At 40.6% G+C, this 27,169-nt stretch overlaps 1 protein-coding gene and 1 pseudogene across 5 annotated transcripts in view; both read right to left on the minus strand.

The window, feature by feature from the left end:
- Nucleotides 1-27,169, minus strand: part of TTC28 (tetratricopeptide repeat domain 28) — a 689,946-nt gene that overhangs the window by 526,417 nt on the left and 136,360 nt on the right. The gene's annotated exons all lie outside the window — the stretch shown is intronic.
- The window catches only part of LOC138847457 (E3 ubiquitin-protein ligase RNF170 pseudogene), a 71,099-nt pseudogene continuing 43,930 nt past the window's right edge, over nt 1-27,169 (minus strand).

A 27,169-nucleotide genomic window follows, 5' to 3' on the forward strand; every position in this document is an offset into this window, starting at 1 on the left:
TGGAATTCTGACTTTCAAATAAATAAATAAATAAATCTTTTTATAAAAATATAACAATGATTTAAAATAATGGGGCAGGCATTGAGCATAACCATGAAGACACCTACATCCCATAATAGAGTGCCTGTGTTTGAGTCCTGGATATGCTCCCAATTCCAGCTTCCTGCTAACAAACACCCTGGAACACAGCAGTTGATGGCTCAAGTACGTGGGTCCCTGCTACCCATATAGGAGTTCCAATGGGAGTTTCCAGCTCATGGCTTTGGCCTAGCCTCAGTTTCAGCTGTTGTTGGCATCTGTGAAATCTAGTAAAAGGAGATCCTCTTTCCCTATGCCTTACAAATAATTTTTTAAATTTTTAATAAAAGAGTTATAACAATTTCATAATGTCTTTTAAGTTAGTACAGTAGCAAGATGCCACAATTCTAAGTCTATATGTATCAATATGAGAAAGTAAATCAGCAAATCTACTTTTCCTTCCACATCTCACCAAGAACATTCTCCCTTACCCTCATTAATGTTGGGCTTAGCCATGTAACTTGCATCCATCACTGAATTATCAGTGAGTTGTCATGAGCAAAGATCTTCAATGTGTTTTCACAGTTTGGACTGAGTCTTGTGCTCACTGATACACCATAAGACAACAATGATCCAGATAGACATGCCCCATTATTAGGGACCACAAAACAAAGACATATGCAGCAGAATTAATACAAGCATGAAGTCTAAATCTGACCACCTTAGTCAATCCCAGACCCATGAGCAAAAGACAAATAATTATAGTAAATACCAGAGATTTCTGAGATCGACTGTTACGCAGCAAAAGCTAACTAATACAATCCATGGATAGATCATCAAAATATATAATGCAAAGGTTGACAAAACCAAAAGGAGAAAGTAGATAAATTCCCAATTATTGTGGGAAATATTTATTTATTTAAAAGACAGAAACAGAGCTCTTCCAACAGCTAGTTCACTCCCTAAATGCCTGCAACAACTAGGACTTTGGCAGAACCAAGACAGAAACCCAAAATTCAACCTAGGCCTCCCGGGTGAGTGACAGGGACCCAAGTACTTGAGCTATTGCCTGCTATTTTTCAAGGGGCCCATTACCAGGAAGCTGGAATCAGAAACTGAGCTGGGACTCAAACCCAAGCATTGCAATATGGGAAAAGGGTATCCCAAGCAGCATTTTAACTACTGTGTCAAATGCCTATCACCATATACCTTTCTTGCTGGCGAATAAACAGAAAATAGAAAAGATTATAGATTAATCAAATATCTCTTTTTTAAGATTTATTTATTTGAAAGATAGAGTTACAGAGAAAGAGCGAGAGAGAGAGAAAGAGAGAGAGAGAGAGGTCTTCCATCGAAAGGTTCACTCCCCAGATGGCTGCAATGGCTGGAGCTGTGCCAATCTAAAACCAGGAGCCAGGAGCTTCTTCTGAGTCTCCCACATAGGTGCAGGGGCCCAAGGACTTGGGCCAGCCTCCACTGCTTTTCCAGGCCATAAGCATAGAGCTGGATTGGAAGAGGAGCATCCAGGTCTCAAGCCAGTGATCATATGGGATGCCAGCACTGCAGGTGGCAGCTTTACCCGCTACGCCACTGCACCAGCCCCCTTAACCAAACATTTCATTATGTTTACTGTAACAAATCAGTATCATATCTCCTTGGTTAATAAAATCTTAATACTTTGAACAGAAAAGATTTTAGCAAAAGGTATTACTTGTCATGTTGTAACAACAAGGCTAACAATGAAATTCAAGCTCTCTTTATATAGCTGACTTACAACCTGAAGGTTAGCTTTGGAAAATATGCTCTTCAATACTTCCTTTTCACAGGTTTAGGATGGCAGTTACAACACTGAAGAATGTAAAATATTACATATCACCCATTTTTCTGCTTCCTTTTCTCTGTTTATTTCTCCAAAAATGCTGTCTCCCAACTTGATTGGCCCCAACTTTCTCAAACTCCCCTTTTCTCTTCACCCTTCATATGAACATGGTATCTAGCAGGACCATTCCACTGAAACCACTTATCAGGATCAACAATGCCTCCATGTTGCCAAATGCAATGGTCACTTCTCTGCAGTCATCATTATTTATGAAAGTCTTTTTTGTCTAGCTTCAGTGACTCAAAATTCTTCTGGTTTTGTTCCCATTGCCCTTGGCAGCTTCCTCAGTCTCCTCTGCAGGTTTCTTCTCCTCCACTTTTTTATTTATTTATTTATTTATTTATTTATTTATTTATTTATTTGACAGGCAGAGTGGACAGTGAGAGAGAGAGAGAGAAAAAAAGGTCTTCCTTTTGCCGTTGGTTCACCCTCCAATGGCCGCCGTAGCTGGCGTGCTGCGGCCGGCACAACGCGCTGATCCGATGGCAGGAGCCAGGTGCTTCTCCTGGTCTCCCATGGGGTGCAGGGCCCAAGCACTTGGGCCATCCTCCACTGCACTCCCAGGCCACAGCAGAGAGCTGGCCTGGAAGAGGGGCAACCGGGACAGAATCCGGCGCCCCGACCGGGACTAGAACCCGGTGTGCCGGCACCACAAGGCGGAGGATTAGCCTAGTGAGCCACGGCGCCGGCCCCACTTTTTCTTAATTTTTTTTTTTAAGATTTATTTATTTACTTGAAAGTCAGAGTAACACAGAAAGAGGAGAGGCAGAGAGGGAGAAAGAGGTCTTCCATCTGCTGGTTCACTCCCCAATTGGCCGCAACGGCCGGAGCTGTGCTGATCTGAAACCAGGAGCCAGGAGACTCTTCCTGGTCTCCCATGTGGGTGCAGGGCCATCTTTTACTGCTTTCCCAGGCCATCAGCAGGGAGCTGGATTGGAAGTGGAGCAGCCAGGACTTGAATCAGCGCCCATATGGGATGCCAGTACTGCAGGTGGTGACTTTACCCACTACACCACAGTGCCGGCCCTCTTCTCCACTTTTTTTTTTTTTAAGGATTTACTTATTTATCTGAAAGGCAGAGCCACACACAGAGAGAAGGAGAGGCAGCGAGAGAGGTCTTCCATCCAATGATTCACTCCCCAGTTGGCTGCAACGACCTGAGCTGCACTAATCCGAAGCCAGGAGCCAGGAGCCTCTCCTCTGGGTCCCCGACGCGGGTGCAAAGGCCAAAGGACTTGGGCCATCTTCCACCGCTCTCCCAAGCCACAGCAGAGAGCTGGATTGGAAGTGGCACAGCCGGGTCTTGAACCAGCACCCATATGGGATGCTGGCACTCCAGGACAGGGCGTCAACCTGCTGCGCCACAGCGCCGGCCCCCCTGCTCCACTTCTAAACACTGCAGTTTTCTAGGGTTCTTTACCAGCCCCTCTTCTCCTACCTAAATGATACATGATCAATAGAGGTATCATCCTGCCACATGGCTTTAAACATAACTTATTTGCTGAGTCCAGCACTGTGGCACAGAAGGTTAAGTCCTGCCTTTGATGTTGCCTTCCTTTGGGCATCCATTTGAGTCACAGTTGCTCCACTTCCAATCTAGCTCTTTGCTAATGTGCCTGTGCCTGGGAAATCAGTGGAAGATAGCCCACCTACTTGGGCTCCAGTAGGAAACAAGATGGAGTCTCAGGCTCCTGGCTTCAACCTAGCCAAGCCCCAGCCATTGTGGCCATTTGGGGAGTGAACCAGAGAATGAAAAATCCCTCTCCCTCTCTCTTGTTTCAAATAATCTTTTTTTTTTTTTTTTTTTTTTTTTTTTGACAGGCAGAGTGGACAGTGAGAGAGAGAGACAGAGAGAAAGGTCTTCCTTTGCCGTTGGTTCACCCTCCAATGGCCGCCGTAGCTGGCGTGCTGCGGCCGGCGCACCGCGCTGATCCGATGGCAGGAGCCAGGAGCCAGGTGCTTTTCCTGGTCTCCCATGGGGTGCAGGGCCCAAGCACCTGGGCCATCCTCCACTGCACTCCCTGGCCACAGCAGAGGGCTGGCCTGGAAGAGGGGCAACCGGGACAGAATCCGGCGCCCTGACCGGGACTAGAACCCGGTGTGCCGGCGCCGCTAGGCGGAGGATTAGCCTAGTGAGCCGCGGCGCCAGCTCAAATAATCTTTAAAAAATTTTAAATAAATATAACTTATGTGCTGATAACACTTCATTTTTATCTCCAGCCAAGATTTCCCTGAGCTCCAGATTCAAATACCCAACTGCCTATTCATCTCCCTATGAAACTCTGAGGCATATTAAAAGGAACATGTCCTGAACAGAACTCATTTCCCCCCTCTCCTTCCCTACTCTGCTACTCCCAGCTTCTAAGACAGAAACCTCAAAGTCATCTTTACTTTTATTCTTTCCTTAACAACACATTTTGTTAGCAAGTCATGTGAATGCTACCTTCACATTTACTTCCTCTATTTCTGCTTCTTTCTATCTTCATTCCTACCAAAGTCCAAGGTGTGACCACATTTCACATAGAAACTGGAAACACTCCCACGTAGGCCCCCTGCAATCTGTTCTCTCAGTTTATGCAAATCAGATCATGCCATTCCCCTAATTAAACTCATCAAATGGATTCCTACTGTTCATAAAATAAAGGCTGTGTGGCCCACGCCGAAGCTCAATAGGCTAATCCTCTGCCTGCGGTGCCAGCACAACGGGTTCTAGTCCTGGTCGGGGCTCCGGATTCTGCCCCGGTTGCCCCTCTTCCAGGCCAGCTCTCTGCTGTGGCCTGGGAGTGCAGTGGAGGATGGCCCAAGTCTTTGGACCCTGCACCCGCATGGGAGACCAGGAGAAGCACCTGGCTCCTGGCTTCAGATCAGCGCAGTGCACCAGCCACAGCACGCTGGCCGCGACAGCCATTGGCGTGTGAACCAACAGCAAAGGAAGACCTTTCTCTCTCTCTCCCTCTCTCTCTCTCTCTCTCTCTGTCCACTCTGCCTGTCAAAAAAATAAAATAAAATAAAAAATAAAGGCTGTGTATGACCTGGCCCCTGATTATTTGGCCAACCTCATCGGCACCACCCTGCCCTGCTAAGGCATCATACTGCAAGCTGGCGACCCTCTGTCAGTACAGAGAACACACAGAGTTTCCTCCCCCTCAAAGAATTTGTGCTCCAGGGCTCCTCACAAAGCTCGCTGCTCCTTAGCTCCCAGGTCTAATGTTAGAAGTCATCTTCTCCATATTTTTATGATAAAGTAGAAAATTACTTTGAAGAAAATGGACTTCAATATAAATGTTGAAATATATATGTTTGTGATTAAGAAGCTTTTCGTTACCTGTTTTTTTAAATATTTATTTATTTATTTAAAATGCAGAGTTACAGAGAGTGACAGAGAGAGATCTTCTGTCTGCTGGTTAACTGCACAAAATGGCCTCAACAGCTGGAGCTGGGCCAATCTGAAGCCAGGAGTTTTATCCAGCTCTCCCATGTGGGTACAGCTGCCCAAGCACTTGGGCTATCTTCTGCTGCTTTCCCAAGTGAATTAGCAGGGAGCTGGATCAGAAGAGGAGCAGCCAGAATTTGAACCAGAGGCCATATAGGATGCTGGCATTGTATATGGCAGATTTATCCATTATGCCACAGCACCAGCTTCAATTACCTGTAAGTTTTAAAGAGACATTTGCTCTCAATGATTGCAGATAAACTTTCAAAATATCATTTCAAAGGTTCCATGCAAATATATCACTTGACAAGTAGATTAATAAATTACTAATCAAATACATTTTTATAATATTTGTAGTATGCAAGGTCAATTTGAGCAGATAAAGAACATAGAAAAGGAAAAGCTGTGTGTGCCCAAATTGGATCATTTGGAATTAAATAAAACTGATAATTTCTGATTACAGCATTGAAAAAAATAGTCTTTTCTGACCGTCCAATCTAAATCATGTCTCTTCTGTGATTCTCTAACACTATGTGCACTTAACTCTTAGCATTTATCATAGTCTATATTATTTTATTTACTGTCATCCCAACTAGTATTAAAATATGAAAATTCTGTAAGAGATTCTAAGTCTGGGAGCCTTTGTTTTGTTTTGACCATTATCATCTAGTGCCTAAAAGAATGTCAGAAACATAATAGGTAGAAAGAGAAGTTGGAGGATGCAATTAAAAAATCTCCAAGCCCTGGTAAAGCAGTAGAAGATGGCCCAAGTGTTTGGGCTCCTGCGTTGACATGGGAGACCCAGAAGAAGCTCCTGGCTCCTGGATTTGGATCAGCCCAGCTCCAGCCACTGCGGCCACTTGGGGAGTGAACCAGCAGGTGGAAGACCTTTCTCTCTGTCCCTCTTTGCAATTCTGCCTCTCAAATAAACAACAACCTTTAAAAAAGAAAAAAATGTCCTAGACCGGTGCTATGGTGGTGCAGCAGGTTAGGCTGCTACTTGTGATGGCCTGCATTCCATATAGGTGCCAGTTCAAGTCTCGGCTGTTCCACTTCAGATTTCAGATTCAGCTCCCTGCTAATGCACCTGGGAAAGCAGCAGAAGATGGTTCAACTACTTGGGCTCCTGCACCCACATGGAAGATCTGGAAGAAGCTGCTGGCTCCTGGCTTTGGATCAGCCCAATTCTGGCCTTTGCAGCCATTTGGGAAGTGAACCAGAGGATGGAAGACCTCTCTCTCTGTCTCTCCCTCTCTCTGTAACTCTTTCAAATAAATAAATAAATAAATCTTTAATAAATAAATAAAGCCCAGTCATCTGAATGTTTACTATAACCTACAGCTAAAAGAAATTTTTCAGTAAGAAGGAAGTTAAACCCATTTAAAATAAAAACCTCCACCTGCCTGAATCAGCTGCCACCATTCTGTGGGTAGGGCTACACTGAAATTACCCATACTCACACTGGATGGTCCTGGGGATCCACCCTTGAGACTCTTTTTTTAACCAGGAAGAATTTGCTCCCGTTCTACTCTCTCAGATTCTCAAAGAGAAGTCAGGTAAGGTCAAGGCAAAGAGAGAAAATCAGCATCTAAGACCCCTCACCATGGTTAGCCCTTTACATACGTGGTTTCATCTAGCCTCGAAGTAGCTCAATTAAATAGCTACAGCACTAATTTTATAAACAAGGAAACAGACCTTCAAAAGGATTAAGAGATTTTTTTCATAGGCACACAGTTAACAAATCAAACAGTAATTACTCAGTACCAAATCTGTTGTTAAAACAATTACATTCTTTTTAGAAATGAGGCAAGAAAAAAGGTAACCATCCTTAATATGATAAGTTTTGAATCTTTGAAACGCATGATTTTCAGAAAGATTATTTCAGTAAAGAAGCATATAATTGGTGATATTTAACCCATTAAGTCAACAACATCCTGTAAAAACCAGACATTAATTATCATTTACTATTACTAGCATTGATTTTTAAAAAAAAAAAACTATTTTAAAGGTAGAGTTATTGAGAGGCAGAGGCAGAGAGAGAGAGAGAGAGAGAGAGAGAGGAGAGAGGGAGAGAGGGAGAGAGAGAGGTCTTCCATCCACTGGATCACTCCCCAGGTGGCTACAACACCCAGAGCTGCACCAATCTGAAGCCAGGAGCCTCTTCCAGGTCTCGCACGAGGGGCTAGCATGGATATGAACACCATCTTCATCTTCAAATTTAACCCTCACAAGAAATCTATGAAATAAATGTAATTATTTCCATTTTAGAGAGGTGAGAACTGAGGCTCAGAGAGATTAGGTAATTGGTTCAAACTTACACCTCCAGGCAGAAAATCAGTGAACTGAAGCCAGATCTGTCTGACTCCAGAACCCAAATATCTAAAATCTTTAAAAATAAGATCGTAATGAAATCCAGTAGAAAAAAGATATATTTTAATGTAGAACAGTAATAGCAGGGGCAATCATAATGCTTTTTAAATTTTTTGCCCAGAAACCTTTTATTTAATATAAACTTCATGCATTTCATAAATACAACTTTAAGAATATAGTGATTCTTCCCACCATATGCGCCCTCCTATTCCTCTTCTTCCTCCCTCTCCTATTCCCAGTTTTATTTTTTACTAAGATCTATTTTGAATTAACTTTATACACATTTGATTAATATTATACTAAGAGTTCAACAAATTGTATGAAAGAAAAAAAAAACTTTCCCTCAGCAATAAAGACAAGTGCTGTTCAAAGTCATTGCACCTTGAAGTATTAATCTCACTTCTATAGATTACATTTTAGGTGCTCTGTTAGTTATCACAGATCTGGAAGAATATATGGTATATGCCTTTTGGGAACTGGCTTATTTCACTAAGTATGATATTTTCCAATTTCTTCCATTTTGTTGCAAACAACAAGATTTCATTTTTTTAATCACTGTGTAGTATTCTATGGTGTACATATCCCATAACTTTTCATCCAGTCTTCAGTTGACAGGTATTTGGGTTCATTCCATATTTTAGCTTCTGTGAATTGTGCTGCAACGAACATACTGGTACAGATACCTCTTTAATATGCTGATTTCATTTCCCTTGGGTAAATTCCCAGGAGTGGGCTAGCTGGGTCATATGGCAGGTCTATGTTCAAATTTCTGAGATACCTCATACTATCTTCCATAGTGGCTGTACCAGTTTACATTCCCACCAATAGTGGATTAGTGTAACTTTTTCCCACATCCTTACCAGCATTTTTCGTTTATTGATTTCTTTATGAAAGCCATTCTAACGGGGATGAGGGCAAATTCACTGTTGTTTTGATTTCATTTCTCTGACAGCTAGTGATCCTAAGCATTTTTTCATATTCTGTTGGTCATTTGGATTTCCTCTTTTGAAAAATGCCTGTTTAAGTCCTTTGCCCATCTCTTAACTGGATTGTTTGTTTTGTTTTTGTTGAGTTTCTTGATCTCTATATATTTTGGTTATTAAACCTTTATCAATTGTGTAGTTTGTAAATAATTTCTCTCATTCTACTGGTTGCATCTTCACATTGCTGAGTGTTCCTTTTGCAGTACAGAAGCATCTCAATTTGATATAATCCCATTTGTCAACTTTGGTTTTGATTGCCTGTACCTCTGGGGTTTTTTCCAAGAACTCTTTGCCTATGCCTAATGTTCTCTAGTGATTTGATGGTATCAGGTCGAGATTTAGATCTTCAATCCATTTTGAGTGGAATTTTTGTGTAAGGTATAAGGTAGGGGTCTTGCTTCATTCTTCTGCATGTGGAGATCCCGCTTTCCCAGCACCACTTGTTGAAGAGACTGTCATTGCTCCAAGGATTGATTTTAGCACTTTTGTCAAATATAAGTTGGTTGTAGATTCTTGGATTGATTTCTGGCATTGCTATTCTGTTCTATTGGTCTAACATCTGTTTTCATACCAGTATCAGGCTGTTTTGATTATAACTGCCCTGTAGTATGTCTTGAAGTCTTGTATTGTGATGCCTCCAGCTTTGTTTTTGTTGTGTAAGATTGCTTTAGCGGCCGGCCGGCTCACTTGGCTAATCCTCTGCTTGCAGCCCCGGCACCCTGGGTTCTAGTCCCAGTTGGGGCGCTAGATTCTGTCCCGGTTGCTCCTCTTCCAGTCCAGCTCTCTGCTGTGGCCCAGGAAGACAGGGGAGGATGGCCCAAGTGCTTGGGCCCTGCACCCACATGGGAGACCAGGAGGAAGCACCTGGCTCATGGCTTTGGATCGGCACAGCACGCTGGCCGTAGCAGCCATCTGGGGGGTAAACCAACAGAAAAGGAAGACCTTTCTCTGTCTCTCTCTGTCTCACTGTCTAACTTTGCCTGTAAAAAAAAAAAAAAAAAAAAAAAAAAAAAAGATTGCTTTAGCTATTTGGGTTCTCTTATGTTTCCATATAAATTTCAGCACCATTTTTTTTTCTAGATCTGAAAAGAATGTCCTTGGTATTTTGACTGATACTGCATTGAATCTGTAAATTGTTTGGTAGTATGGACATTTTGATGATATTGATTCTTTTAATCCATGAACATGGAGATTTTTCCATTTTTTGGTATGTCTTCTTCTATTTCTTCTTTTAATGTTTTATAATTCTCATTGTAGAGATCTTTGACATTCTTGGTTAAATTTATTCCAAAGTATTTGATTTTTTGTAGCTTTTGTGAATGATTGATCTTAGAAGTTCTTTTTCAGCCATGGTATTGTCTATGTATACAAAGATTATGGATATTTGTGTCTTGATTTTATATCCCACCACTTTACCAAACTATCTTATGAGTTCCAACAGTCTCTTGGTGGAGTCTTTTGGATCCCCTATATTTAGAATCATGTCATCTGCAAATAGGGATAGTTTGATTTCTTCCTTCCCAATTTATATCCCTTTGATTTCTTTTTCTTGCCTATGGCTCTGGCTGAAACTTCCAGCACTGTATTGAATGGCAATGTGAGAGTGGGCATCCTTGTATGGTACCAGATCTCAGTGGGAATGCTTCCAACTTTTCCCCATTCAACAGGACACTGACCAGGGGCTTGTCATAAATTGCCCTGATTGTGTTGAGGAATTTCCTTCTATACCCAATTTGCTTACACTTTTCATAATGAAAGGGTGTTGTATTTTATCAGATGCTTTCTCTGCATCTATGGAGATAACCATATGGTTTTTGTTACTCAGTTTGTTAATGTGATATATCACATTGATTGATTTGTGAATGTTGAACTACCCCTGCATACCAGGGATAAATCCCACTTGTTCTGGATCTTTCTGATGTGTTATTGAATTCCATTTTGTTGAGGATTTTTGTGTCTATGTTCATCAAGGAAATTGGTCTGTAGTACTCTTTCTCTGTTGCGCCTTTTTTGGGTTTAGGAATTAAGGTGATGCTGGCTTCACAGAAAGAATTTGGGAGGATTCTCTCTCTTTCAATTTTTTGAATAACTCGAGAAGAACTAGATTTAGTTCTTCATTAAATGTCCAGTAGAATTCAGCAGTGAAGCTCTGGTCCTGGGCTTTTCTTTGCTGGGAGGGTCTTTATTATTGATTCAATTTCCATGTTGGGTCTGTTTAAATTTTCTATTTCTTTATAGCTCAATTTAAGTAGGTTGTATATGTCCAGGAATCTATCCATTTCTTCCAGGTTTCCCAAGACCTATATGTTGGGTTGTTTGATAGTATCCCATAAATCTCTGACACTGTTTTTTAGTTTTCCAATTTTTTTTTTTTTTGGTCTGACTGTAAAATTTCCAGAGATTTGTCTTCCAACTTGGGTATTCTTTCTTCTACCTCACGGAGTCTGTTAAAACTTTCCTCTTTCCTCTGTATTTTTTATTTTTTCTATTGAATTCTTCATTTCCAATATTTCATTTTGATTTTTCTTTAAAATCTCAATTTCATGGGAAAATTTTTCATTCATGTGAAATATGGATTTTTCTAGTTCATGAATTTGCTTCTGATTACTTCTATGTAATCTTACAATCAATTTTTTTAATTCCATTTTTTCAGTCTCTTCATCTTCACATTCTAGTATTGAAGTATTGTGTTCTTTTAGGGGCATCGTGCAATCTTCCTTATTCTTGTTTCTTGAATTGCTGTGTTTATATTGGGCATTTGTGGTGATACTTGTTGGTTGTTGTTTTTTTTTTTTCCCCCTGTGATGGCTTTTATCTTTGGACTATCCCCTGTGGCTTAGTGGAGTGTCTCCTCTTTCTGTGAATACCCAGACGTGTGTGCTGGGTGAGGTCAGGGAGCTCTGTTCAATGCTCCAGGGTAAGGGGAGTGTCCAAGGTGACACCCAACTTGGGTGTGGTAAATTGTCTTTTTTTTTTTTTTTTAATCAGAGAGGAGGTTTGTTCAGTTCTGTTGGTATATTCTCAGGCTCACCTCCTCCCCTCAAAGGAGACCAATGCCTAGGCATTAGCCCCAGTGGTTACAATTTTCATCCATGCTGCCATAAGAACCACTCTAAGGAAAGCCCTTAGTGTAAACACAGATCCTGTATCAATGACCCTCAGCAGGGAATCAGGGTACCTCAAGCATGTGGAGCTACCCACTGTGACTACCCAAAGTCCCAGCCACACCTTGTACCCTCCCGCGCAGTCACAGTATTTTCACAGTCCTGGAACACAAGGCTCCCACAGTCATGAGCTCCCAGCCCTCTGTCAATTCTCTGAGCCAGATTCAGGCGCCTTCTCTCAGCTGGTTGCTGGGCACACGGACATGAGCTGGAGCACTGTTACATATATCCAAAAAGGTACCTTCCCTCTCTCATCTAGTTACAAGATGGGTGCTGGGTGGTCAAGGAGAGAGAAATGTGCTCTTTTTTTCCCTCTAGTTTGCCAGATACATACTGTTCCCCACAGGGCTCCAAGCTGGGCCCAAGCCAGGCTCTTCCAGCAGCTTTATTGCCAGTGGCTTGTGCTGGTGCCGTCTGGTCTCACCTCACTCCAAAGCTGGTACTGAAGCTTGTGGCTGCTGGAGTCCCGAGCTGTGTACATCCATACCCTCTATGTAGGTTCACAGTGTCCCCTAGTTTGCATGGAGATTCCTCTGTAGTTTTCTCCCTAACCATACCCTAAGATTGCACTCTCTCCACTTTTTTAAAACTATCCTCTCCTAGACTAGAGCAGTAAGCTCCCTCCCTATTCCACCACCCATAATACTTTCTATAAAGTGCATAATAATGCCATGTATAATACTGAGAGCTTTGTATTTCTTATCTTATATTTCTCCTACCTCCCCCTTTCTGTCTGCCTCCTTAAAACTAAAGGCAAAGTAGTACTTAGAAAGAAAATCTGGAGGAGGAAGAGTATGAAAAGGCATATTTTGAATAATTCACAATTTTTATATTTTTATCTTTATTTTCAAACATTTATTTTATTTATTGGAAAGAGAGAGAAAGAGAGAGAGAGATCTTCCATCCACTGGTTCACTACCCAAGTGGCTGCAACAGCTGGAGCCAAACCAGGCTGAAGCCAGGAGTAGGAGCTCCATCTGAGCCTCCCATGTGAGTGGCAGTGGTACAGCACTTGGGCCGTCCTCCACTGCCTTTCCCAAGATATCAGCAGGGAGTTGGATCAGAAACAGAGCAGCTGGGACATTTACTGGCACCCATATGGGATGCTAGCATTTTAAGCAGTGGCTTCACTCGCTATGCCACAATGCTGGCAACAATAATTCATAATTTTTTAAGATAGATTTATTTATTTATTTATTTGAGTGTCAGAGGTACACAGAGAGAGAAAGAGAGGCAGAGAGAGAGAGAGGTCTTCCATCCGCTGGTTCACTCCCCAAATGGCCAAAACAGCCAGAGCTGTGCTGATCTGAAGCCAGGAGCCAGGAGCCTCTTCCAGGTCTCCCATGTGGGTGCAAGGGCCCAAGAACTTGGGCCATCTTCTACTGCTTTCCCAGGCCATAGCAGAGGGCTAGATTGGAAGTGGAGCAGCAACTGAAGGCAATGTCTTTATCCACTATGCCACAGCGCTTGCCCCATAATTCACAATTTTATCAAAGTTGTAGTGCAGCAGGTTAAGCTGCCACTAGGGATACCCACATCTCACATCATAGAGTCCTACCACTTCTGCTTCCAATCTCCTTTCATGCTGATGCATAGTGGAGGGCAGCAGATAATGGTTCAAGTGTGTGGGACCCTGCCACTTGCATGAAAGATCCAGATGTAATGCTGAGTTCCTGGCTTTGGCCTAGCTCAGCCCTGAACTCACATCTGAACTCACAGACAAAAGATCTCTCTCTCTCTTTCTCTCTCTCTTTGTCTCTCTCTTTCTACCTTTTCAAGTAAATGAAAATAAATAAGCAAACATTTTTTAAAACCTATTTTTAGGGGCCAGCACTGTGGCACAGCAAGTTAAAGCTCCGGCCTGAAGTGCCAACAACCCATATGGGAACCAGTTCAAGTCCTGGCTACTCCACTTCCGATCCAGCTCTCTGCTATGGCCTGTGAAAGCAGTAGAAGATGGCCCAAGTCCTTGGGCACGTGCATCCACATGAGAGACCTGGAGGAAGCTCCTGGCTCCCGACTTCACATCGGCTCAGCTCTAGTCATTGTGGCCATTTGGGAAGTGAACCAGCAGATGGAAGACTTCTCTCTCTGTCTCTACCTCTCTCTCTAACTCTGTCTTTCAAATAAATAAAAATAAATCTTTAAAAAAAAAAACCCCTATTTTTATGGAGTCTACTTGAAAATTTAGTCACTCTTTCAGAGTGATGAATGAACATAAGTAGGTCATTTACCGTCAAAAAATTTAAATTACACAAGGAAGGGCACTTGGCCTAGTGGTTAAGACACTGGTTAGATCCAGTTATTTCTTCCCATAAATACAAACTCCGGAAGGCAGCAAATGATGGCTCAAGTACTTGGGTTCCTGCCACCCATGTGGGAGACCTAGATTGAGTTCCTGAGTCCTGGGTTTGGCCTGACTAGGCCTCAACCAGTGTAGGCATTTGGAGAGTGAACCAGCAGATGGAAGAACTCTGTCTTTTACTCTCTATGAATTTTTTTAATAGAATTGGAGGCAAGCACTCTTGCACAGTGGGCTAAGCAGCCACCTGCACCACTGGCAATCCATATGGGCATTGGTTTGAGTCCCAGATGCTCCACTTCCGATCCAGCTCCCTGTTAATGCACCTGGGAAAGCAGTGAATGATGGCTTAAGTACCTGGGCCCCTGTCACCCATGTGGGAGATCCAGAAGAAGCTCCTGGCTCCTGCCTTCCGCCAGGCCCAGTCCTGTCCTTGCAGTCATTTGTAGAGTGAACCAGAGGATAGACGATCTCTCTGTCTCCCCTTCTCTCTTTCTGTAACTCTACCTTTCAAATAAATAAATAAATCTTTTTAAAAAAATTTAATAGACTTGAATAAATATATGTAAATTGTCACCCTTATTAAAAATCAAATACAAATTAACAAATAAACCACTCTTTACCTCATAAAAATATTCTAGCACTGGTAAATGCTTAGCAAAATCAACACTTTCATATGTTAATGAGGAAAATATAAATTCTTATATACAGGGTACTGCAAAAGTTCACAGAAAAATGGAATTAAAAGAAATTTATTTTGGTGCAAAACAATTTTTGGAATCTATACATTTTTTTTGACAGGCAGAGTTAGACAGTGAGACAGAGACAGAGAGAAAGGTCTTCCTTTCGTTGGTTCACCCCCCAAATGGCTGCTACCCCAGGTTCTAGTCCCGGTTGGGGTGCCGGATTCTGTCCCGGTTGCTCCTCTTCCAGTCCAGCTCCCTGCTGTGGCCCGGGAAGGCAGTGAAGGATGGCCCAGCTCCTTGGGCCCTGCACCCACATGGGAGACCAGGAGGAAGCACCTGGCTCCTGCCTTTGGATCGGTTCAGTGCACCAGCTGTAGCAACCAACGGAAAAGGAAGACCTTTCTCTTTGTCTCTCTCTCTCACTGTCTAACTCTGCCTGTCAAAATAAATAAATAAATAAATAAAACTTGGAAGCCATCTTTATGTCCCTAGATGGAAAAACAGTTAAATAAATAAATCACAATAAAATTGTTATACTTCCATAAAATAGCATCTTATTACTCTAAATCATAATTTTTAAAAATTTTCTTAGGAATGAAAAAATGTTCAGGGCATATCAGCTGGAAAAATGTTCACTGGGCTTATTGCTAGAGGGTTAAATTACTTATGGCTTTTTCTTTATGTTTAATGTGTCTTCAGAATGATGTACAACTAAAATGTGCTGTTATTAAAAAATTCTTCTAAAGTTTTGTTTTTATTAGTCATTCTCCAGTACAAATCTTTCAGGCAGAAACACTTTCCCATCTTTTTAAATGAGATAATTATAAATAGGATCACTCTAGGGAAAGGGAAAGATACTTAAACTTAAGACAACAGAACTACATTTTTCTTTTATGAATAAGTTTGTTTAAACTGTCTGATTATACTCCATGAGATTTCCAACAAAGAGGACATAAATACAACACAATAAAGTCTGTGCAGGTGCCACAAATATATTAAAGAATTAATATATCATTCTTGTATCTTGACTATTAAAGCCTTCAGGGAACTGGAAAATAAATCTAGCAACTGACAAAATACAGATTCAAGAAGAATGAACTGACCTATTAAAAACTGAAACATACTTTATTTAATAACTCCATAATGTAGTATTTATTAACATTTGCATGGCTTTTTAGATTAAAATAAACCCAACTCAGCAAATACCTACTGTGTCCCATGTACCACACAAAAATTCATCACAAAAGTGATAGATACACCATTTCTGTACTTACAGGACTAGAATTCTAACAAACAAATCAAAATATTAATTACAGAACATTTTTCTTTTACTTACTGTACTAACACTAAGACCAACGCTGTGCTTATTCTGAGAGTTGTAAGTATGGGACGCATACTATGAAGTGGGACACATTTGCATTCAAATGCTATCCATGCCATATGATCATCGTAAAATAAGAACTTCTCTTGAGTTTCAATATCCTCATCTGTAAAACTAAAGGATAATATTACCTAGTATTATGGTTTAAATTAAATGAATTATCTGATTTGATACATGGCAAATGTCAATATATCTTAGATATTATTCTAACAATATCTTTCCCAGCTTCAACGTTCTCTTTCTATAATAAAAATGGAGGTTTCATTTTTAATAATGGCAGAGTAGCTTATATAGATCCTTCCAAAGATAAACATCATAAACTCTGGACTAAGTATAGAAAATAACTATTTTAAGGCAAAGAACAACCAAAATCAGTTAGAAAAGGGAAAGGCATCAACGCATGAAAGACTAGAACTGCAGTTGACACAAGTTGTAAGCATCTGAGCATGTGAGAACAGTCCAGCTCCATGGAGTGCAGGGAGGCTAGAACTCAAGCAGAAAGCCACAGTCTCAGAGGCCTCTGGAGTGGAGAATGGATGTGTCTATTAGTAATTTATCATCTGTCAGCTCCAAATTCACCCTTCAGTACCTGCTCTGCCATAATAGATGAAATTCCTCTTTATAAGGCAAATGACATTGGCTTTTTCAGTAGAGGGCACTGGAGGGCCACTGCAGGAAGAAAATCTTCTGATGTTTTCTGGCTCCTTCTCAAGGAATTAGCAGTCTGAATATGAGAACACTTGGAGGACTAGTACCTCAGCTTGTTCACAACCCCAGCTCAGCCTGAGATCCACTCAATAACGCATGATTATGGCCTCCTCTGCCCAAGTCCTTCTGCTCACTCCAGGGGGTTTGTCTCCTGCAACCCTCCCGATGTCACAGCCATACCCACACAGACACCAGGTTCCCCAAATCTCCTATATGCATTGGTGTTCCCACTTCCTCTGCACTCCCATGTGTGTGGTCACCAAGTGAGGCTTGCCTGTGCCCCAAAGCACACTTCATGTTTCCCCAACGACTGCAAACCAATTCCAGTCTAAGCAAACCAGAACTTTCTCTGCCATTCAATGAACTACCTTCTCTAATGAGGTATTAAACCTTGGGGGAAGGAGTGTCTTTCCCAGATGGTCCTTTCTTGGGTATTTAGCTCTAGAGTACCCTAGAGAGTTCTTTCAAATCTTACAGATATATTTACATCACAGCTCAATAATTCACTATACTAGGTTTCACCTATTTAAGTAACTGTCTCCTGACCCAGACTGTAACAGGGTATGGTCCAGGAAACAGACCCATAGAAATGGGATTCCAGGATAGGTCTACTTAAGCCCTTGGGTTTAAGGAAATCATAATTTCTTTGTGAGAAATAGGATGCTATTCACCTGTGGTTGCTTGTGATAAAATGCTAGCAGAAGCAAGTGCCTTGGAGGCTCAAGAAACTAATGTACTTCACAATTATGACAACAATCATAACCATAAGAACTATGAAATGGGAGGAATTCTTTTTAGCGCATTTCAATTTTTTTTTTTTTTTTTTTTTTGAGAAGCAGAGTTACAGAGAGAGGGAGAAACAACAAGAAAGGTCTTTCACCCACTGGTTCACTCCCCAAATGGCCTCAATGGCCAGAGCTGGGCCAATCCAAAGCCAGGAGCCAAGAGCTTCTTCCCGGTCTCCCACATTGGTGCAGAGGCCAAACGCTTGGGCCATTTTCCACTGCTTTCCCAGGCCAATAGCAGAGAGCTGGATTGGAAGAGGAGCAGCCAGGACCTGAACCAGCACCCATAAGAGATGCCGGCACCACAGGCAGAGGCTTAACCTACTACACCACAACACCGGCCCTGCACTTCAGTTCTTACAGAGAAAAAGATAACAAGTTCAAGTCCATACACTCTCAGTTCAAATCACGGTCTGAGGTCCAGAGGGTTTCCATAACTGCCCAAAAGGAATCTTCATTTCTTATAGACACAGGACAAATCTTGTTGAAATTGAACACTTGTATTGTTGCCAAATTAAAACAATAAAATAAAATAAAAATAGGGGCTACTCCACTAATTCAGCTTCCTGTTAAGGCATCTTGGAAGGCAGAAGATGATGGCTCAAGAATCTGGATTAGTGTCACCCACGTGGAAGACTCAGATGGAGTTCTAGGTCCTAGCTTACACCTGGCCCAGCCCTCGCTATTGCAGGCATTTGGGAAGTGAACCACTGGATGAAAGATCAGCCTGTTTCTCTTTATTTTTTTCGCTCTCTCTCTCTCTCTCTCGCTCCTTTTCAAATAAATGAAAATAAACAGTTTTAAGAAAAATAAATTAAATTTATAGTCTAAGTTTATCATCTGAAATTTAGGACACTGAGAAAGAATGAGGTCCCAAAACTTGAATAGGGAAGAATGAATTCGTATCAAATAATGAGGCTAGAAGATAATGAAATATCTTTACATGTTTTTTTTAGAAAACTTTTATTAAGTATAAATTTCGAAAGTACAACTTTTGGATCAAAGTGGTTTTTCCCCCCACAACCACCTTCCCACCCACAAACCATCCCATCTCCCACTCCCTCTCCTATCCCATTCTTCATTAAGATTCATTTTTAATTATTTTTATATACATAAAATCAACAGTATATACTAAGTAAAGACTTCAACAGATTGCACCTACACAGACCCACAAAGTATAAAGTTCTGTTTGAAGACTAGTTCCACCGCTAATTCTCATAGCACAACACATTAAGGACAGAAATCCTACATGTGGAGCAAGTGCACAGTGACTCCTGTTGTTGATTTGACAATTGACACTGTTGTTTATGACATCAGTAATCACCCAAGGCTTTTGTCATGAATTGCCAAGGCCATGGAAGTCTCCTGAGTTCAAAAACTCTGATCCTATTTAGACAAGGCCATAATCAAAGTGGAAGTTCTCTCCTCCCCTCAGAGAAATTTATCTCCCTCTTTGATGGCCCATTCTTTCCACTGGGATCTCACTCACAGAGATCCTTCATCTAGGTCATTTTTTGCCACAGTGTCTTGGCTTTCCATTCCTGAGAAACTCCCATGGGCTTTCTAGCCAGATCCGAATGCCTTTAGGACTGATTCTGAGGCCAGAGTGCTGTTTAGGGCATTTGCCATTCTATGAGTCTGCTGTGTATCCTGCTTCCCATGTTGGATCATTCTCTCCTTTTTAATGCTATCAATTATTATTAGCAGACACTGGTTTTATTTATGTGATCCCTTTGACACTTAATCCTATCTTTATGATCAATTATGAACTTAAACTGATCACTTTAACTAGTAAGATGGCATTGATATACGCCAACTTAATGGGATTTGGAGTCCCATGGCACATTTCTAGCTTTGCCATTAGGGGTAAGTCCGAGTGAGTGTGTGCCAAACTTTACATTTTTTTAAAGATTTATTTACTAATTAATTGATTTAAAGGCAGAGTAACAGATGTAGAAAGATAAGTATCTTCCATCTGCTGATTCACTCTCCAAATGGCTACAACAGCTGTTGCTGGTCCAGACTGAAGCCAAGTGCCCAAAACTCCATCTGAGTCTCCCACAAGGGAGGCAGGGGCCCAAGCTTTCCCAGGCACATTAATAGGGAACTGGATAGGAAGTGGAGCAGCTGGGCTCAAATCAATGCTCCATATGGAATGCGGGCATCTCAAAGTGGCAGATTAATCACTGCACCAAACACCAGTCCATATCTTTAAATGTGGAAAGAAAGAAAAAAAAAAAAGGTCCACCTACAATTCTAGATCCAGAAAAATAGTTATTTACAGAAAAAAACTGAAACACTTTATTAAACTGAAGGAATTGATACTAGATGAAAACTCATATCTCTGGGAAAGAATGAAGAGCATAAGAAATGATAAAATTTTAAAAAGTATCATTTCTTCTCTTAATTTTGTAAAAGACCTCTGACTGCTTAAAGCAAAACTTATAACACCATATTGTAGAGTTTCCAATTTATGGTATAATATAGATGACAACAGTAGCACAAAGGATGAGGGTTGACTAATAGAACTATACTGTTCCAAGGCTTTTTTTTTTTTTTTTTTTTTTTTTTACAGGCAGAGTAGACAGTGAAAGAGAGAGAGAGAGACAGAGAGAAAGGTCTTCCTTTGCCGTTGGTTCACTCTCCAATGGCCGCCACGGCCAGCGCACCGCTGCTGATCCGAAGCCAGGAGCCAGGTACTTCTCCTGGTCTCCCATGGGGTGCAGGGCCCAAGCTCTTGGGCCATTCTCCACTGCACTCCCTGGCCACAGCAGAGAGCTGGCCTGGAAGAGGGGCAACCGGGACAGAATCCGGCGCCCCGACCGGGACTAGAACCCGGTGTGCCGGCGCCACTAGGCGGAGGATTAGCCTGTTGAGCCGTGGCGCCGGCTATTCCAAGGCTCTTATCTTTCACTTGAAGTGATTTCAGATTATTTCTCAGGATGCCTATAGTAATTCCCAAGATATCTTTTAAAAACTGCAAAGATGTCAGCTGGAAAAGCCAATGTAGGAACTGAAATGGGGTAAAGTTTATATATCATAATCCTGGAATATTTTAACATGATATAAAAGCATTTTGATTCTTTTGATTCACATTAAACTTGTACTACTGATTTTGCAAACTCGTCAAACTGCTTCCAGTGGAAATAAATTTTATCTTGCTTTCTAATCTCTGTAAACATTTTGTATTTTGATTTTTTTTTGGTCTCACTTTCAGAATACTTTAAAGAGAAGAGTTTGAACACATGTTTATAGTATTCATTGGGTCAGGTACTTGACTTAGCAATTAATATGACAGTTAGGACACCTGTGTCCTCTATCAGAATGCCTGCATTTGATACCCACACCAGTTTCTGATGCCAGCTTACTGTGATTGCTCAAGTAATTGGATTTCTGCCACATAAAAAAAAATGCCAATAACATGGAACAAACATGAAACTTTAGACCTTGAATTTTAAAAAAAGTCTTAAGTTAAAAAGGATAGAACTAAACCTTTAACATAATAAAATAAAGATATACATATTTATATAGTTCTCAAACTCAAAGCCAGCATTATGTCTAATGAAGAAACTCTAGATGTATTCCCACCAAAATTATAAAAAATCCAAAAACATATCCACCATTGCCATAATTTCTTTGCATTCTTCTACAAGTAATGATTGATGTAATTAGATAAGGACTAAAACTATAAAAACTAGAAAAAAGAAAGTAAAATTATATTTATTAATAATAAGTTTGAATATTTAGAAAACACAAAGAAATTAAATAGGAAGCCATTTTAAAATCCAATAAAAGACAAATAGCCCCCAAATATATAAGCCACAATTATTTAGAAGATACAAGGAAGGAAATTATTGTAAGAGCAATGACAACAACAAAAAGATAGGTGACCAGGAAGGTATTCAGAGTTGTAGTTAAGACGCAGGATAAAACACCCATATCCCTATTGGAAATTCTGGTTAAAGTCTCAGCTCCACTCCAGTTCCAGCTTCCTGCTAATTGTACCCTGGGAAACAGCAGGTGATGGCTCAAGTAGTTGAGTCCCTGCCACCCAAGTGGGAGATCTGGAGTGAGTTCCCAGGTACAATATAGCTCCTGGAGTGGGCATTTGGGGAGTGAATCAGTGGATGAGAGCTCTCTTTCTGCCTTTCTATCTCTATATATAACTCTGATTTGCAAATAAATAAATCTTTGAAAACAACAACAAAAGAATAACATATATTATAAACGTATTCCACCTGGAATACATTTAGTTGTATGCATAGATGATGTTTATAGATATATCTCTATATTTATAGACTATCTGTAGTAGTACAAAAAAGAAACTGGTTATGAGTATCGCCTCTAAGAAGGAGTTGTGGAGAGAGAAACTAGATTTCTAAAGTTTGGATGGAGTGGTAAAGAAATAAACTTACTTCTCCTCGAGCTCCCTGTAATACCCTTCATATTCGAACTTTGTGCACGTTTTATATAATCAAAAACAGTTAAAATTTTAAAGTACCTAGGTGAGAATTTTTCATGGAATTTTAAGAATTTAATATCTATATATTCAGTTGTGCCTCTCCCTGCAGGAACTTATTTCTAAATGAGGTCCTACACAACCCCACAGATATCACAATGGCATTTTGCCACCTATTTGCATAAAACATCTATTTGTGTAATATTTATGAATAAATGCCCTTTGTACTATAAAATTTAAAACTTTCACATTTTCATATATCATTTATTATTTAACTAGATACAATTAGTAACAAACTTAGAACCAGGACTCAAATTCCTCATTTTTAAACAATGCTTAACTAGTTTCAGAGTGTGGTATTCAATCTTCAGTAACATTTATAGTTATAACAAAGAATCCTAGAATTTTACAACTGTATAAGAACAAATAATAGATGAGTCTAATATGCTTCTCTCATTTTCCAGAGAGAGAGAAATGGATATTTGGATATTAGGGTTTATGTAAAGATACACACATGTCAATAGCCCAATAGCCAAGTGAGACTGCCAGTCTTCATTGTATATGTCATTCTGAATCATCACATTCTCCCTTCTATTCTTACAGAACAAGGGGAATTAGTTAAAAGATACCAAGAAAATATCAGGCTATCTTCACACACTTTCTATCCAGATTGAATTGTTATAAAAATTACATTTGATATACTTACATGTTATTCACTACAGTCTCTCTCTCTCTCTCTCTCTTTTTTTTTTTTTTTTTTTTTTTTTTTTTTTGATGTGCAGAGTGGACAGTGAGAGAGAGAGACAGAGAGAAAATGGCCCTGCGGCCGGCGCGCTGCAGCCGGTGTACCACACTGATCCGATGGCAGGAGCCAGGTACTTCTCCTGGTCTCCCATGGGGTGCAGGGCCCAAGCACTTGGGCCATCCTCCACTGCACTCCCTGGCCACAGCAGAGAGCTGGCCTGGAAGAGGGGCAACTGGGACAGAATCCAGCGCCCCGACTGGGACTAGAACTCGGTGTGCCGGCGCCGCAAGGCAGAGGATTAGCCTAGTGAGCCGCAGCGCCAGCCTATACAGTCTCAAAAGTATTATGAACTCTATGAAAACCAGTGGTGGCTTCCACTTTGGGCCTTGTGGAATAAGACACCGTACTTATGATCTACTGCAACAACCAGAAAACTGATATGAAACAACTACTTTTAGAAACTGGACAACAAAACTGTGCTTGACATAAAATAGATATGTAAATAAACAACAAAAAGATGACAAAGAAACATTGCAGAACAAAACTGTGACTCCTGAAAGAAGAGATACAAATGAAAGGAGCCCTCTGGTTGCCCTGGTGTTCAACCTTTAAGAATCGTCTGCCTTTGGGGACTATTCTATGCCATAGAGCACAGAGGTAAATCCAAAACAAAGCACAGAGGTCCTGCTGATCTGAAAGGTCAGAGGTCACAGTTAGGAACACTGAGGCAGTCGAAGGTGGCAGGGCACAGCCCGCAGAAGGGGAAGCTATGCACTAAAAGAGTTCCACAAATCCACAAAGAACATAGCCAAACATTTTCTAAAGGAAGACAAGAAAATCCAAAAGCACAGGAAAATATTAATAAGGTCCATCAATACAATTATTAAAAAATAGGCCATAAATGTGAAAAAAGATGAAATATAACCATTAAAATAATTTTTTAAACAGCAAGATATGAGATGATTAAATGAGCAGATAAGGAAACTAGGGGTTATTATAACTATGCACAATTGTTTAAAACAAATTCACGTACATTAAAGAAACAAGAAACATAAAAAACAGCCAAAAGGACATTTTAGGAATAAAAAAATACAATATCTGAAATTAAAAATTCACTGAATGGATTAAACACAGAATAGACACTGTGGAAGAAAAGATCATTAAATCTGAAGAGACAGGGGATGGCACTGTGGTGTAGCAGGTAAAGCTGCCATTTGCAATGCTGGCATTCCATATGGGTGCCAGTTCATGTCCAGGCTGCTCCACTTCTTCTTTTGCTTTTTTGTTTTGTTTTGTTTTAAAGATTTTATTTATTTATTTGAGAGATAAAGTTACAGACAGAGGGAGGGAGAGACATAGAGAAAGGTCTGCCAACTGCTAGTTCACTCCCCAAGTGGCCACAATGCCCAGAGGTGAGCCAATCCAAAGCCAGGAGCCTCCTCTGGGTCTCCCATGCGGGTGCAAGGACCCAAGCATTTGGGCCATCTTCTACCGCTTTCCCAAGACATAGCAGAGAGCTGGATCAGAAGAGGAGCAGCCAGGACTAGAATTAGTGCCCATATGGGATGCCGGCATCGCAGGTGAAGATTAATCTACTGTGCCACAGTGTCAGTCCCATGCTCCACTTCTGATCTAGCTGCTAATGCCTTGGGGAAAGCAACAGAATATGGCACAACTGTTTGGGCCCCTGTCATCCATGTAGGAGACCTGGAAGAAGTTCCTGGCTTTAGCCTGGCCCAACACTGGCCATTGCAACCATCTGGAGAGTGAACCAGCAGATGGAAGATCTCTCTCTGTCTCTCTCTCTCTCCTCTCTATAATTCTGACTTTCAAAAAAATAAATAAACCTTAAAAAAATATTTTGGGCCATATTCCATTTTTTCCCAGAGACTTTACAGACAACACAGATCCAAGGTACAACTGTATATTATTATAATTCCAACTTCAACATTCAAACCTGCAACATATAAAAAATTCCAGTTATATATTACTAGGCATTTGTCAAATGACAGTTAAACGTTTGTCATACAATGGTTTTAAGCTTGTAAGATAATATTCAAATGCTTTATACTGCCGTCGGTCATTTTGTCTGATTTTATACATTAGCTTAGATGCTCCAGTGAGCTCATTTTTTTTTCATCTGGTTAACCTTTGGGTTATCACTTCTTGACACATAATAGATATGTAAATAAGCAAAAAAAAAAAAAAAGATGACAAACAAATCATCTAGAAAGCCTAGAATTCCAAACAAGTCTTTAGGTACAAAATCTAGAGGTGATAAGAAATAGAAAAAAGCTCCCATTAAATAAAGTATTTATCCTAATGTGGAACATCCAGAAAAGGCCCTCAATTGAAAACATTTCCATGAATGTACGCCTCAGCAAAGTGGGAAGATCCCTAATTCTCTCCATATTAGATCTGGGCTGCCCTGAGAATCTCCAGTTACAATCATTAATGTCTTAACACAATCCTACAACATCCTGAGACTGATCATCTTCACCAAAGACTGGTAGGAGCAAGGCCACCACACAAAGATGCCCATAGCTTGTCTCAATAGGGAAGGAGGCTTGGTGTAAACAGACCGCAGTCAGTATAGGATTGCTGTCGAGAAGCAACAGGCGTATCCTGTCCTGCTTGAAATTGTTCTCGAAGCACCCTTACTAGCTCTTGGTTTTCTGGGTAAATGTTCTGATGTATACTTCTGAAAAGTGCATATACCAGGGTAGCAATCAAAACAAAACTACAACTGCTACAAGCACTTGGTCGCTTACTCCTTCTATAACTGAATCATCATCCAGATTCAAACTTTGAACTTCACCCTGATATTTGGTTATTCCAGGTCTAGGACCTCTGAGATATCCACCGCGCCCACCTCCGCCATCTCCCAGTGACTCCTGACAGGGGCAGGGTGATTCTGGGGCTGAGCCCTGGGGTTCCTGAAGGAAGGTGAAGTCTTAGGTCCAGAGATTCCTTCACAACAAAGAGCAATAAAATGATTTTTAAGAGACCATTTCACATCACTCTCTCACACATATGGAACATGGGCATTTATGCTACAACCTTCTATGGCTGTGCTGTCCAGTGAGAAGGACTGCCAAATATATGTCCCCCTACACAGACGCAGCCAAAGATTCATCTAATCACCAATCATCTTCCTATACTCCAGATGAACGAATGAGGGTGAACTAGTACAAGCCTATACATGATCCATTTTCACAAAATAGTGTTACCATTAATAAATGATGCAAAACTACACTGAAGATTCTCATCTCTCCTTCATAAAGTATGTGAAATATTCTCTGCCTCTCACACAAAGAGTCCTGTGTGTTGTCATTCCTCCCCCAGTCTATGAATCTGAGTCCCAACCTTACACCACAAGCAAATCCAAGAAGCTGTCATTTTTATTTAACATTCATGGGCTATAGTTATGAAAAATGTACTCACTGTAATATGGTTGCATTCCTTCCATAGTCAGACTCTTATGATATAATTCAATCTTCTTAAAGACATTTTAGTGCTGAGGCATGTTAAAGAAAAGTATCATAAAATAATTCTAGAGACATGTATCCAAAAAACTATGCAAAATTAGAGCCAACAGTTAAACACTGACTAAAGATTAAATACGTTTAAGGAAAGACACTTTAATCATAGTTTCTTACCACTGTAATCACTCCATCAGGAATATTATATGAGGGTACTTGAAAAAGTTCATGGAAAGTGGAATTCAAAGTAAGTTTATTTTGGTGACAAAAATTTTTGAAATCTATGAATAGTTTTTTTTACAAATACATTTCCCATGAACTGTCTGAAGACTCCTCTTATGTGAAGACTGTTGGTCTCTAATCTGTATCTATTTCTCATCACCCAATACTGAGTATTGTTTTTGGAATTCTTCTATGTCACATAATTCTCATGTATTATATGTTTTTAAAATGATTTCACAAGTATTATATAAAAAGGGCAAAAGCTCTATCAAGTGACATTTTATTTCCTTCCCCTACATTAGCACCCCATGTTCCTTACACTAACTTACAGAGTTAAGAGACTACAATTTTTGATCACCCTAAGGAGAGAGCCTAACCCAGATCATCTTAGAAAGACAAAGTAATCCCCAAAGTAAATATGAGGACTGAAGTCCAATCTGGAGCAAGGCAGAGACCAAGTCCAGCATAGAAATTAATAAATTTGGCCATATACCCTTATTGTCATCTCTCAACCAAAGTATCTTTTCCTAGGGTTCTCCCTAGAGGCATCTA

This window comes from Oryctolagus cuniculus, chromosome 21 (genome assembly GCF_964237555.1).
Source record: "Oryctolagus cuniculus chromosome 21, mOryCun1.1, whole genome shotgun sequence".
Classification (NCBI taxonomy): Eukaryota; Metazoa; Chordata; class Mammalia; order Lagomorpha; family Leporidae; genus Oryctolagus; species Oryctolagus cuniculus.